This window comes from Haliotis rubra, unplaced genomic scaffold (assembly GCF_003918875.1).
Source record: "Haliotis rubra isolate DU_JTF1 unplaced genomic scaffold, ASM391887v1 Scf1201, whole genome shotgun sequence".
In the NCBI taxonomy this organism is placed as follows: Eukaryota; Metazoa; Mollusca; class Gastropoda; order Lepetellida; family Haliotidae; genus Haliotis; species Haliotis rubra.
The window spans coordinates 249151-261329 of NW_025765117.1; the positions used below are offsets into that span (position 1 = coordinate 249151).

The 12179-nt window shown below is 41.1% G+C and overlaps 1 long non-coding RNA gene across 1 annotated transcript; it reads right to left on the bottom strand.

The window, feature by feature from the left end:
- Window positions 1–2276: 2276 nt before the first annotated feature.
- On the bottom strand, window positions 2277–6561 carry LOC124263923. Its single transcript, XR_006894987.1, has 3 exons — window positions 6522–6561; window positions 3155–3264; window positions 2277–2355 (listed from the first exon to the last, which is right to left on the bottom strand). It is a non-coding gene; the product is annotated as an uncharacterized LOC124263923 (long non-coding RNA).
- Window positions 6562–12179: the final 5618 nt, after the last annotated feature.

Genomic DNA, 12179 nt, shown 5'->3' on the forward strand with positions numbered 1-12179 from the left:
ATACGAGAGTAGTCTCTATTCAACCACAGGAAATCCAACACCACAGTTAAATAGATAGTTGTAAATACAATTTGTGAATACAGTAAGGGACGTTTTTAAAATGGAAATGCTAACTAATAATCATTTAGACTTGAATGTGTTTCAGTGTTATCATTTTGTAAGGCACGCACGATTCTAGCTAAAGCACTTTACCATATGACTCTCGGACACCTATAACAAGCTGTGAGTCGAGCGGCTTCTCCATTCCTCTCTGCATGAACTAGTTTCATGGCACTGTCCTGCAGGCGCTGCTTGATGTTGGAGAAGATACTCAGATTCCAGCTGTCAAGCATCAGCTGAAACACATGCATCATGTCACACACCTGTCTTGACCAAGAATTGTCAGAGGACCCATGACCAAGGTCAGGTATTAAAATCACTGAGATCCTGGAGGGGCATGCTGCTATGTAGTTCCCCAGGATAACCAGCATATATAACTAGACTCTGGGGTTTCCCAGAAGGACCTGCCTCCATTGCTAGACTCAGTGGTTCCCCAGAAGGGCTTGCCTTCATTGCTAGACTCAGTGGTTCCCCAGAAGGACCTGCCTCCATTGCTAGACTCAGTGGTTCCCCAGAAGGGCCTGCCTTCATTGCTAGACTTAGTGGTTCCCCAGAAGGGCCTGCCTTCATTGATAGACTTAGTGGTTCCCCAGAAGGACCTGTCTCCATTGCTAGACTCAGTGGTTCCCCAGAAGGAGCCTGCCTCCACTTGAGCAGTGGTTCCCCAGAAGGGCCTGCCTTCATTGATGGTTGGTTCACCCAGAACTCCCAGTGGTTCCCAGAGGGCCTGCCATTGCTAGACTCAGTGGTTCCCCAGAACATTGCTAGACTCAGTGGTTCCCCAGGGCTTGCCTTCATTGCTAGGTGGTTCCCAGAAGGACCTGCCTCCATTGCTAGACTCAGTGGTTCCCCAGAAGGGCCTGCCTTCATTGCCAGAAGAAGGGCTTGCCCTGCTAGACTCAGTGGCCAGGAGGACCTGCCTTCATTGCTAGACTCAGTGGTTCCCAGAAGGACCTGCCTCCATTGCTAGACTCAGTGGTGGCCTTCCCCAGAAGGGCCTAGCCTCCCCATTGCCTTCATTGCTAGACTCAGTGGTTCCCCAGAAGGACCTGCCTTCAGACTTAGTGGTTCCCAGGACCTGCCTTCATTGTTCCCTAGACTCAGTGGTTCCCCAGAAGGACCTGTCATTGCTAGACTCAGTGGTTCCCCAGAAGGACCTGCCTCCATTGCTAGACTCAGTGGTTCCCCAGAAGGGCCTGCCTTCATTGCTTCACTCAGTGGTTCCCTAGAGGACCTGCCTCCATTGCTAGACTCAGTGGTTCCCCAGAAGGGCTTCTTCATTGTAGTTCCAGTGGTTCCCCTGAAGGACCTGCCTCCATTGCTAGACTCAGTGGTTCCCCAGAAGGGTTCCCCTGGGACCTGCCTTCCATTGCTAGACTAAGTGGTTCCCCAGAAGGACCTGCCTCCATTGCTAGACTCAGTGGTTCCCCAGAAGGGCCTGCCTTCATTGCTAGACTTCAGTGGTTCCCCAGAAGGGCCTGCCTTCATTGCTGCTAGTGGTTCCCCAGAAGGGGCCTGCCTTCATTGGACTCAGGGGTTCCCCAGAAGGACCTTCCTTCATTGCTAGACTAAGTGGTTCCCCAGAAGGGCCTGCCTCCATTGCTAGACTTAGTGGTTCCCCAGAAGGGCCTGCCTTCATTGCTAGACTCAGGGGTTCCCCAGAAGGACCTGCCTTCATTGCTAGACTAAGTGGTTCCCCAGAAGGGCCTGCCTCCATTGCTAGACTTAGTGGTTCCCCAGAAGGGCCTGCCTCCATTGCTAGATTCAGTGGTTCCCCAGAAGGACCTGCCTTCATTGCTAGACTAAGTGGTTTTCCAGAACGACCTACCTTCCTAACAAGGCTCTCCTCGCCTCCTTGTGCCTTCTTGGGCATGCTGCTGTGTAATTTCCCTAGTAGGTTGGCCTCTAGCTGGTTGAATGGCTTGGGCAGGTAGTTACATTGAGTGAAGAACTTGCCCCACTCCGCGATGTATATGCTCGCAACAAGGCTGAATCTTCCTTGTGTTGAAGCACACGCTGCAAACAAGAAGAATAGATGAATGAGAGAATTCTAGGATGCGGGTTCATAACTACAGCACACACACTGTCAATAGGATGTTGAGGTCTGAAGTATTTGTTAGACTCAGCAGTTTTCCAGAGGTCAGAGGTACTTACTGTTTGTGCCTGTTTGATGAAGTCCAGAATGTCATCCTGTAGTGCTTGGTAGATTTTGGTGGTCCGTCTTTCTCATCCCACATACATACAGAATGTACGGCCCTGAACAAACAGAAGAGTATACTACAGTGTCTACCCTGTAGTCTTACACACAAAAGCTACCTGGGTCTATCAACTGTCAGGCTTAGGACATTCAGCAATATTTTGGTAAGAATTAGCACGTCACGGGGAATATGATAATGTGCCTCCAACACTAAGAAATGGAAACCTGAGTGGGCTAGATGGCTGACCCCAGAGTGCTGGTGATTAGGTGTCTGACTCTGTGGGACTCAACCTAACAAAAGTACTAGAATCTGTACTTTACTGAAAAGTGTAACTCCAACTATAACATGTGTTACAGTTGTCTTCTCCTGGAAGTGACTTGCATTTCACTGATAACAGGACCAATAAAGAATAAGCTCAACGTTGCTGTTTTGAATGAAATTTTAAAATTCAATCTTAGAATATCTCTGATCATATTTTAATGATGTTGAGTAAGTGAGTGAGTTTAGCTTTTATGCCAGCGTTTAGCATTATTCCAGCAATATCATGGCAGGGACACCAGCAATGGCCTTAACACATTGTACCAATAAAGATGTTAAATGGAAATGCAAATTTTGTACAAAATAATAATATTTTTCATAATCTGCTCTTGGAATGTGTGTCCCTGGGCTGGTTGACTCTAAACTCATAGAATTGGGGTGTATTCTGTCCTGGAAATACATTTATGGCGGAGAGAGGGTGACTTTAACATCACATCTACAATATTATATTCTATTTTAACTATCAAGTTACTGAAAATGACTGCTGTCCACTCCGCCAATGTTGAGGAATGCTGGGAAACAGGAAGCATGTGACTTACCAGAAGAGTCCATGCCACTCATCACGTGTGACGGCCTCTTGTCGAAGCAGCTTGAGGACGGTCGGCCGCATACTTGGCCATTTGTCCTCAAACTTACACTGCCCTTGTTGCTGAAAGCGAAAACTCTATCATCAGCGAGTGGGCACAGGAACCAGTGAAATAAATGAGTAAAACAAACAAGTGAAGCGAATGAGTCGAGTTTAATGCAGCTTCAGAAAGTCATACCCAGCTGAGCATAAGGTGCATCATTATCCGTGTGTCATAATCCTTTCCTCAGATTCTACAGGGAAACGTGGTTTCATCTCTGCGTAGTTATTTCTATTGTTCAGTATTCTTATTTCCATTGTAATGGTGGTGAGTGAGTGAGTCAGTCAGTCAGTCAGTCAGTCGTGGATTACTTTTAACAAATTTCAAGCCAACATGTGGGGACATCAGTGTACCATTCTGCCGTCATATGTTGACATTTTTGTAAAGCGCAATGCACCTGAGATATCTGTAGAAAACTTGTCAACAATGGCCCATTCACCTGGCAGCCATAGCTGGAAATGGTTACTCCTATTAATGACATTGCAATCCTTAACATAGACATGTGCTAAACTGTATCAAACCAATGTGCACACTACTGTCTGGATTTACAGGGTTTCACTGCATGTCAGTTGTTGTTACCCATGATAGTCCTGGGTCCCATCCCCCAAAGTGATTGTAGCACTAAGACAATCATAACTCCCACACTTTAACGATAACAGACACTTATGACAGTTGTACCACTACAATTGCTTCATAGGCTGGTGTCCTGAACATATTTATTATAAAGGGTGACATAGTCCACATCCATGGTGGGCGTGGTGGCGAAGCTAGCTAAGGCACCAGACCCAGCAGGCATGAGGTGCGGGATGAAGCCCACCTGTGACTGGGTGTAAAACCTTGGAGTCAACTTTGTGTGCAGACTCTTTCAGTGTTGTCACAACCCCTAGTGTACAGTATATGACCAGATGGTGGCCACATGAATACAGCATAAACACCTAGTTGTGGGTACAGCAGCGTGCAGTAAACTTGGACAAAATACTATGACTATGTGTCCAAGTCCACCCAGCTGTGAATGGGTACCTCGTAAGGATGGGAAGGCCTTAATAACTTGGTGCACCTTGTGGCAGCAAAATTGTATGATCCCAGGGAGTTGAGATTGATAATAAGATGTGCCGTTGAGATTCACATCCAATGATCAAGGGATGAAAATACCAGCGCCTTGAGCATGCACTAGTCGCGTGGATATGCGCTACATAAATATCAATAATAATAATAACATCCATAATGCAATGACACAAACCCTTAACATATGACACCTTGAAACAAAGTTAGGATTAATCTTGGTGTTCTGAGGTCAAGACCTAAGTCCATATCTACAGTAAATATTCCAGTCAAAATAATTACAGTTTGTACTTATCAAGGCTAATTTGTGTTTCACTTAGAACCATGTTAACAGGATCAACAAAGAGATCAGGGCTTTAATGCTTTGCTATACTTGTTAATACTGTAGCATTAAGTGCAGACTGAATGCAACTCTAAATTGTCCTGGTGGGAAATAATGACCTTACAAATAAAATCCAATTCCAGAAGGATTTCACATTCTCCTGGCCCTTTGCTTAATGTCCTACACTAGCCTGCACTAGTCTGTACAGAGATTATAATTTATATACCTCAGATAGCAATCACCAATCATGCTAACAATGATGAACATTAACCTACATCAAGTTTCATTTGTTTGTTGTTAAATACTGAACTAAAACATATTCCAGATGGTGGCCTGAATATTACAGAGTATGGTCGAGACAGTCCTGTACCCGAGTCACTGAACATCATCTATGCAACTGCTATAGTGAGTGAGTATGATTTTACACCGCTTTTTAGCAATATTCCAGTAATATCACGGTGGGGGGCACCAGAAATGGGCCTAACACATTGTACCGATGTAGGGAATCGAACCCAGATGTTCAGCGTGACGAGCGAACGCTTTGACCACTAGGCTACCCCAGCGCCCCTGCAACTGCTATAGAATGACCCAATCATATGAATCAGCTCTTACAACAAGGATGGGTTGCTGGAGATCAATTCTATCACAGATCTTCACAGGGGTCAATGTCATGTGGAAGTACACAGATATGTGTATCACATGCACAAGGTACACGGCTACAACTAGTACAATCAGCTATTTTAGCTTCTCCTTAAAGCCCAAATCTGCTTCCAATTTGTTTTCAGTTGTGTGATGAATGAGTTTAGGTTTATGCTGCTTGGAGCAATATTGAAGTAATATCACAGCAGGGGACACCAGAAATGGGCTTCATAGATTGTTCCCATGTTTGACAATCAAACCCTGGCTGGAAAATAATGTCAAGCTTTCAGTCTGGTACACTGAAAAGAACAAACAATAGTCACACAAGATCAGACAGATGCTACATTCACAGACTGAGCCTAAAATGTACAGAAAAGAAGAAGAGTTCAGTCTAGTACACACAGCAGTATACATAACAGTCACACCTCCTGTCTGAGCAAACAGGGAGTAAATTCAAATCATAAATCATAGAATACCAGAACAATAGAAAGGACTAAACAAAACAGAAACAATATCATGGTAAACAGTATCATGTAAGAATCGTAGGGAAGGATTACGAAGCACCTTATAATCAAGCGGGGTATCAGGTTAGGATTAAGTACTAATTACAAAATAAGTAAGAACATGAACATCTATATCTATACACAAGTGATGACCAAGGTTACTGGTTGATAACCTTACCCAAAAACATACATGCCATTAAATCGCTACAAAGCTTGAAGCCCAAGTTCATGTCATCACTAAAACAGTTTTTCGATAACCCGATTGTTTTAAGTAACAACAATATTTGGTAATAAGTTTTGTACAATAACATAATGATTGTTCATATAATTTTCCAAATACATAGGTACATGATTACTGAGCAAATACAAAACAATCATATTTGTCAATGACTAAGCCATATTTTAGACAATCATAGATCTAATCATTCTGGTCCTCTTGATCAAAATATTATAATTGTGGATTATCATGCAAATAATAGAACGGCTGACATTAATTATTCTGACATGTGGTGGCTGTCATAGCTATAACAAGACAATATATTCACATCCTATATTTCACAATCAGTCAAAACATCAAATTTACTGAATCGGCATGGTCACGTTTAGAAAATACACAGCTTCATATTTCGATAAAATAAGATCCAGAATAAAAGCATTGATGAGTAAGAATAAGATAATTAACGGAGTTCGATAAACAATGGTATAACAGAGTCACGACACAGTTACAATGTCATTGATCAGTAAGTTAACTCACTCCTAACATCGCCATGATTTCTTTATGTTCTCGCGAGAATATGCGATTTTAGCCGGTGCAGTCACATTTCCTTGCCATGAAATTTAATCCGCACCACCTGCCATTTTCATCTGACGTTTTGCCACCTCACGAAAATATGAATCAAACTAATATAACCAATCGATAAATTAAGTGCTTTTTACTGAAAACTCATAATTTAAAATGGTAAAAGATTATTGCAGCTACTTCCATTTTGCCAGTACACATGAATGGTTATAGTAGCGAGGGATTTCTGATATGCAACAACCAGATATCTGTTAACCTATAAAGCAGCGTATGAAATAAGCCAAAACCAAGCCAGACATCAAGGCTGGTAACTTCTAAATGTTACCAGCACAAAATGGATTTAACCATACCAGACACCAAGATATGGTGAATTTACTCAGATTTTACCAGACAATCGGGCTGTCTAGCTGTAACTTTAGACCGTCCATCAGAAATCTAGCCCGTCTCGGGCGGTCGGACAGGCACCTTATTTCATACACTGTATAAAGTAAAATTTTCTTTTTATTCATTTTGTTTTATGTTGTGTTTCTTTTTGGTTTGTGGGAAATGTGTGATGGGATGGACTTCTTGTTTCGTTTTATACATTTGTGTACATTTTATTATTTTTCGGGAGTGTGGTTGTCTTTTCTTTGTTGCTGTTTTCTTTATTCATAACTTTAAAACATGGTTTCGTATAAAATAGATAAACTGTAACATCCCACATCACATCTCTTACAAGCTGTCACAAAAATATTGTTTAGCGTGGTTTGTTTTCAGGAAATACACCCTTGTACATAACTTTCACTTAACAGACGTTCCACTATTTTGTTTTCAACGAGCATAGTTATTTTGTTTTATATTCTTCTAAAACCAGGAAGCGCTTAGTAATTGTTATTGATATAAGCAATACCTGAGTCAGTCAGCACTTTGTTCCCACAGAGACTCAGGTCATTTCGTCGTAACATGCCTATCTCCAAATGATTACATGTAGAAGAAAAAAGGCTAGCTAGCTGTTAACGAGTACCCTAGGTGACTTATCACACAGAGAAAATGTCTCATACAGAACATCTTCGCCCAACTTGGACAATCAGGCGGGAGAGTAGTTCTCATACCTTTTGCAAAACAAACAACGTGGAATATTCATGACATATGCGTTGGCATAAATTACCAGTCAGTGAGTCTTGTTACGTTTTATGTCCCAAAATAGGTAGAGGGGGTGATACTTTCATTTAAAAAATATTATTTTGAGATGAAATTGAGGTGGTATTGCTGAAAGGGAAAATGATATATTTCCCCGAAACGTGAATGAAAGCCTCCAGTGGAAAGGGCGATAACTCAGACAGACGAACGATCATTTTTAACAGGCAACATTTAGAGGAAGTACACCGGTACAGGAAGAAACATGGCGACAGATACATCAAACGAAGAGCCATCTCAATCAGGCATTCCTCAGACTGAATTTGTGGTAAAGTTTCATTTAAATGTCAACAAACGTAAATGCCGATATTTCAAGACTTAAAAGGCATAATATGTGTTGGTAGATAACAATGTTTTCGACATTTCAGGGGCATTTGTAGGTGTGTACCCAACACGTGCGTGCATGTTCGCTGTCAGTCTTCAGGTTGCTTCTGATCTATTTATATCGAAACACCCCGACAACCATAGCCTTTCTCAACGTACAGGAACCGACATACTGTATCCGATCTTCTTTTTCTGAGCCAGTTTATCTGAAATGTGTTCGCATCATCAAACTGAAGTACGCTGTCATGGAGACGTCAGTTTACAGGTTACTGAACTGAAACCAAGAAAATAGAACTCCTCAAAAATGTTGCGTTAAATGGTTTTATGGCTCCAGAGTCTAGTTTCAAGTCATTTCTAATACAATGTACTCTTAAAAAGTTTGTTAACAGCGTCATGTTTCTGAAATAAACCTGTACCCATTTTGTTGTCATTGTACTCAAGAAGTAAAGTGAGATTGCTGAACAAAGAGCCAATTTTAATTATTCCATTATCATGCTTATATTTGGCATAACATAATCCGGTGATGAGAGACAACAATATGAAGCTTTATGTCCAAATATGGAATTGATTTTCAACATTAGCAAGTATTTACAAAAGTCCCATGAAGATTTGGTTTAGAATTGGTCTTTAACAACCCATGCCTATTTGTAAGAGGCAACTAATGGTATTGGTGGTCAGATTTTCTGACTTGGTTCATGCATGTCATCGTGTCTCAATTGCACAGATCAGAGAACTTTGTGTCTACAGCATCATGCATATAGGCGATGGGCCTGATTCTGAACTTGTAAACTGAACCTTATATGAAGCTTCCAGTAACTTTTCTGAATAGTTCCAACTTATACAAGCTTTTACAATTGGTATCTGTCATTACTACCACTTGTCTCAGCCTGGAATGTGGGCTACCTTTAGAATACAGCACCATAAACTTTAAAAATCGTCCATAATACTCTTTTACGTAATGTAATGTGATTTTGTTCGGAAGCCGCGTTCTCGAAACAATGCCCTATGGCGCCTGCATGGCAACCACGGTTGTCTGGCTCAGCCAGTCGTTTAAAGCTCCGCTCACTGGTGTTTCATCTCTGACGAGCTATGTCATTGCATAAGATAGCGATGTTGAGAGTTTCCAGTAGTTGTATACCGGTGGATGCTTAATATTTTGCAAGCACCAGTTTGAAATATTTTTCTTTTCACTAATGCGGCTCATATTTATTTGTATTTACGGGCTGCTGAGGTGTTATGTGTTTTGTGTATTTTGTAATTTTTAAATTTACATATATATTTTTGTGATTCAGTAATTTGCACCATTACATAGAAAAGTGTTTTATTAGTATTTTATTTTTTGAAGCGGTAATAATGCATTACACTAGACACGTCAGTCGTGTTTGTGCCGGTTCGGTCAATGCATTCTATTTATTAGGATTAATTCAAGGGATTAGGGTTAGGGCTAGGGCTAGGACTAGGGTTGGGGTTGGGGTTGGGGACCTCATGCAGTATAGTAGGTACATGTCCGGTGGTTCGGTCAATGCATTCTATTTATTAGGATTATTTCAAGGGGTTAGGGTTAGGGACCTAATCCAATATAGTTGGTACATGTCCGGTGTAATACGTGAGTACCATTTGTTGTTTTTCCTTTTTGCATTTTAATACTTTTTTTTTCACACAAAAACGGGAAACCAAAAACGTCGAAAGTACATTATGAAATGGGTTAATGTAGAAATTTTGGGCTAATGGAATTTGGCCTGAATTTGCACTCAAGCCCTCTTTCACACACTAGCAACAGAAATTTTGTAAAGTAATGATTCGAAGGCTAACTCACCCTCGTGCCGTCCTACTACATGCTCATGTCTCCCTCGTTCCTTAGTGCGATCCACGTTATCCTTACAGTGTTCCCTATATCACTTTTCTGTCACAAAATCACCGATTCATATAAAAGCGATGTCATTCATGCATGCACCGTGAAATCTACGTTTGACGTCAACAACCCTTTTCAGTTTGAGGCATATCGGCTCATTCCACGCCACACGTTAATTTGTAGATTACGGAATGGGACGAGTGTGCCAAATGGCATCGGATCCATTCGGCAATTGTCCGTAGAATAAAATCAACGAGACACCAAGTCTACCTGTAGCATTCGTGAATTGTCCGTGACCTATTCGACTCTTTCCGTTCATTTCCGTGACGTCACAGGAATGACTTGATAAATTGCACATTGTGAAACAGTGTGGACGTAGCTCAGTCGGTTAGCTGTCGAGCTAACAATCCGAAGGTCGTGGGTTCGCTGGGTCCGACAGGTTCTCACAAACTGGTTGCTTGTCTTAATGACACGTGACCTACGGCAGAGTTGTGGTGCTGTATTCTAAAGGTGCTCCTAATGATTCAAACAATAGTTCTGAATAGTTCCAACTTATACAAGCTTTTACAATTGGTATCTGTCATTACTACCACTTGTCTCAGCCTGGAATGTGTAATTTGAAATGTCAGTTTTTCTACCTGTTAGAAAAATCATGTTGGCTCCTGTTTTGATTTTCATGTTTTTTGCATGCAGGAAACAAATTGGTTCCTAAGGAATACAAATATACCAAGAGGGCAGTTGCATAAAGCCACCAGTGTTATGCTTGCTTCTACTGTTGCTATGTGTTGTGCAGGAAGAGATGGAGGCGCCTCATGAAGCTTAGCTGACAACAATGAGTCTGCAGAGGTGGTGCTCAAACGACTTGATGAGATGCACAGTAAATACAAGTTCATGGAGTATAACCTCAACACAAAGAAAACTAGGTGATGCCTTATTACAAATGTCTGTTTCTGGTAATGGAACCCAGTTCCAAGGTAGCTAGGTAGGGCTGTTTGTCCAGGGTTCACGTTCGCAAATTAAGCTTGGTGCTGAGATTATCAGAACTCTGTTGGTGTAATGCAGAGTTACAATAATCAGAGTGTTACAATAGCTTTCTGCCAAAATGGCCTAGCTGATATTTGAATTTTTTTATGATTATGGACAGATAAACTTGCTGGATTTTAGGGGCCTATACATGGAATATTAGAGTAGGAAACACCTTCCCAGTTGTCCTGTGAAAGGTTGCTTGAAACAGTTTTGTTTTGTAGCCTAAGATAACTGCTAGAATGGTCCATGCCAGGATTTTTACCGTGTCTACTGTGTTGAGTGAGCACAGTTTCACTGTTTGCCCAATAGTCTGAAATACTTTTCTCTGCTGTCTGGGTTGACCAGTTATGTCAAATACTTTTTGTCCATTTCAGGTTAAAGTCCCAGATTCCTGATATAACAATCCACTCTTAGCATCGATCAAACACTTGCAATTAAAGAAGGTAAGATGTTGTTGATGACTTTAGTTGTTTTATGTGCTGTGTTCTCCCTTCATAATATGGGTTGTACAGAGACAGAGGACGAGGTAGGATTAGGTGTGTTTTAGTTAGGGCTGTAATCTAATACACTATGTGGCGAATGGCGATAACGATCATTGAATATTGGGTAACTAATACAAATAATTATTCATGAATACAATATTGAAGTTAAGTGATTGATGCACAATATTGAATGCCCATGTTGACAGTGTTAATTTGTCACAGCAATAACCAGTGATCTCATGACTCTCAAATTTGGTATCTAATAGTTATAGCTGACAGTAACATGTGCGCCTTGGAATACTAACATGACTTGCGGTACTACAAGGCTAGTACATATTTCATTCTTGCATATCTCATTTTGAAAAAGGACATAATGGTTCAAGTAAAACGGACACCTTTAAAAATTGTAAATATTCATGAATATTCGGTTCTGGTGGCCACGAATAACAAATTGAATTCATGAAGGGCTACGGTTCGATTCACTGAATACGGCCAGATTTGAAAAATGTAAATATCTGGGAGTGTAGTTTTTGTTCTTATATACATGTATGTAGAAATCACTTAAAGTATTGGAAGACTGTAGCACAGTGGCGTGATTTTAACTCACTTTTCAACATATTTTTGCAGAAGGTGCTGCTGCTAACATGCTCTTTTAGTCTTGTTGTTTGAAAAAAAAAAGTGTTGTATCTTTTCATTATCTCTTCCTATATTGAAAATCTCACTACACACTTACTTGAAGCCTATCTGTTGAAG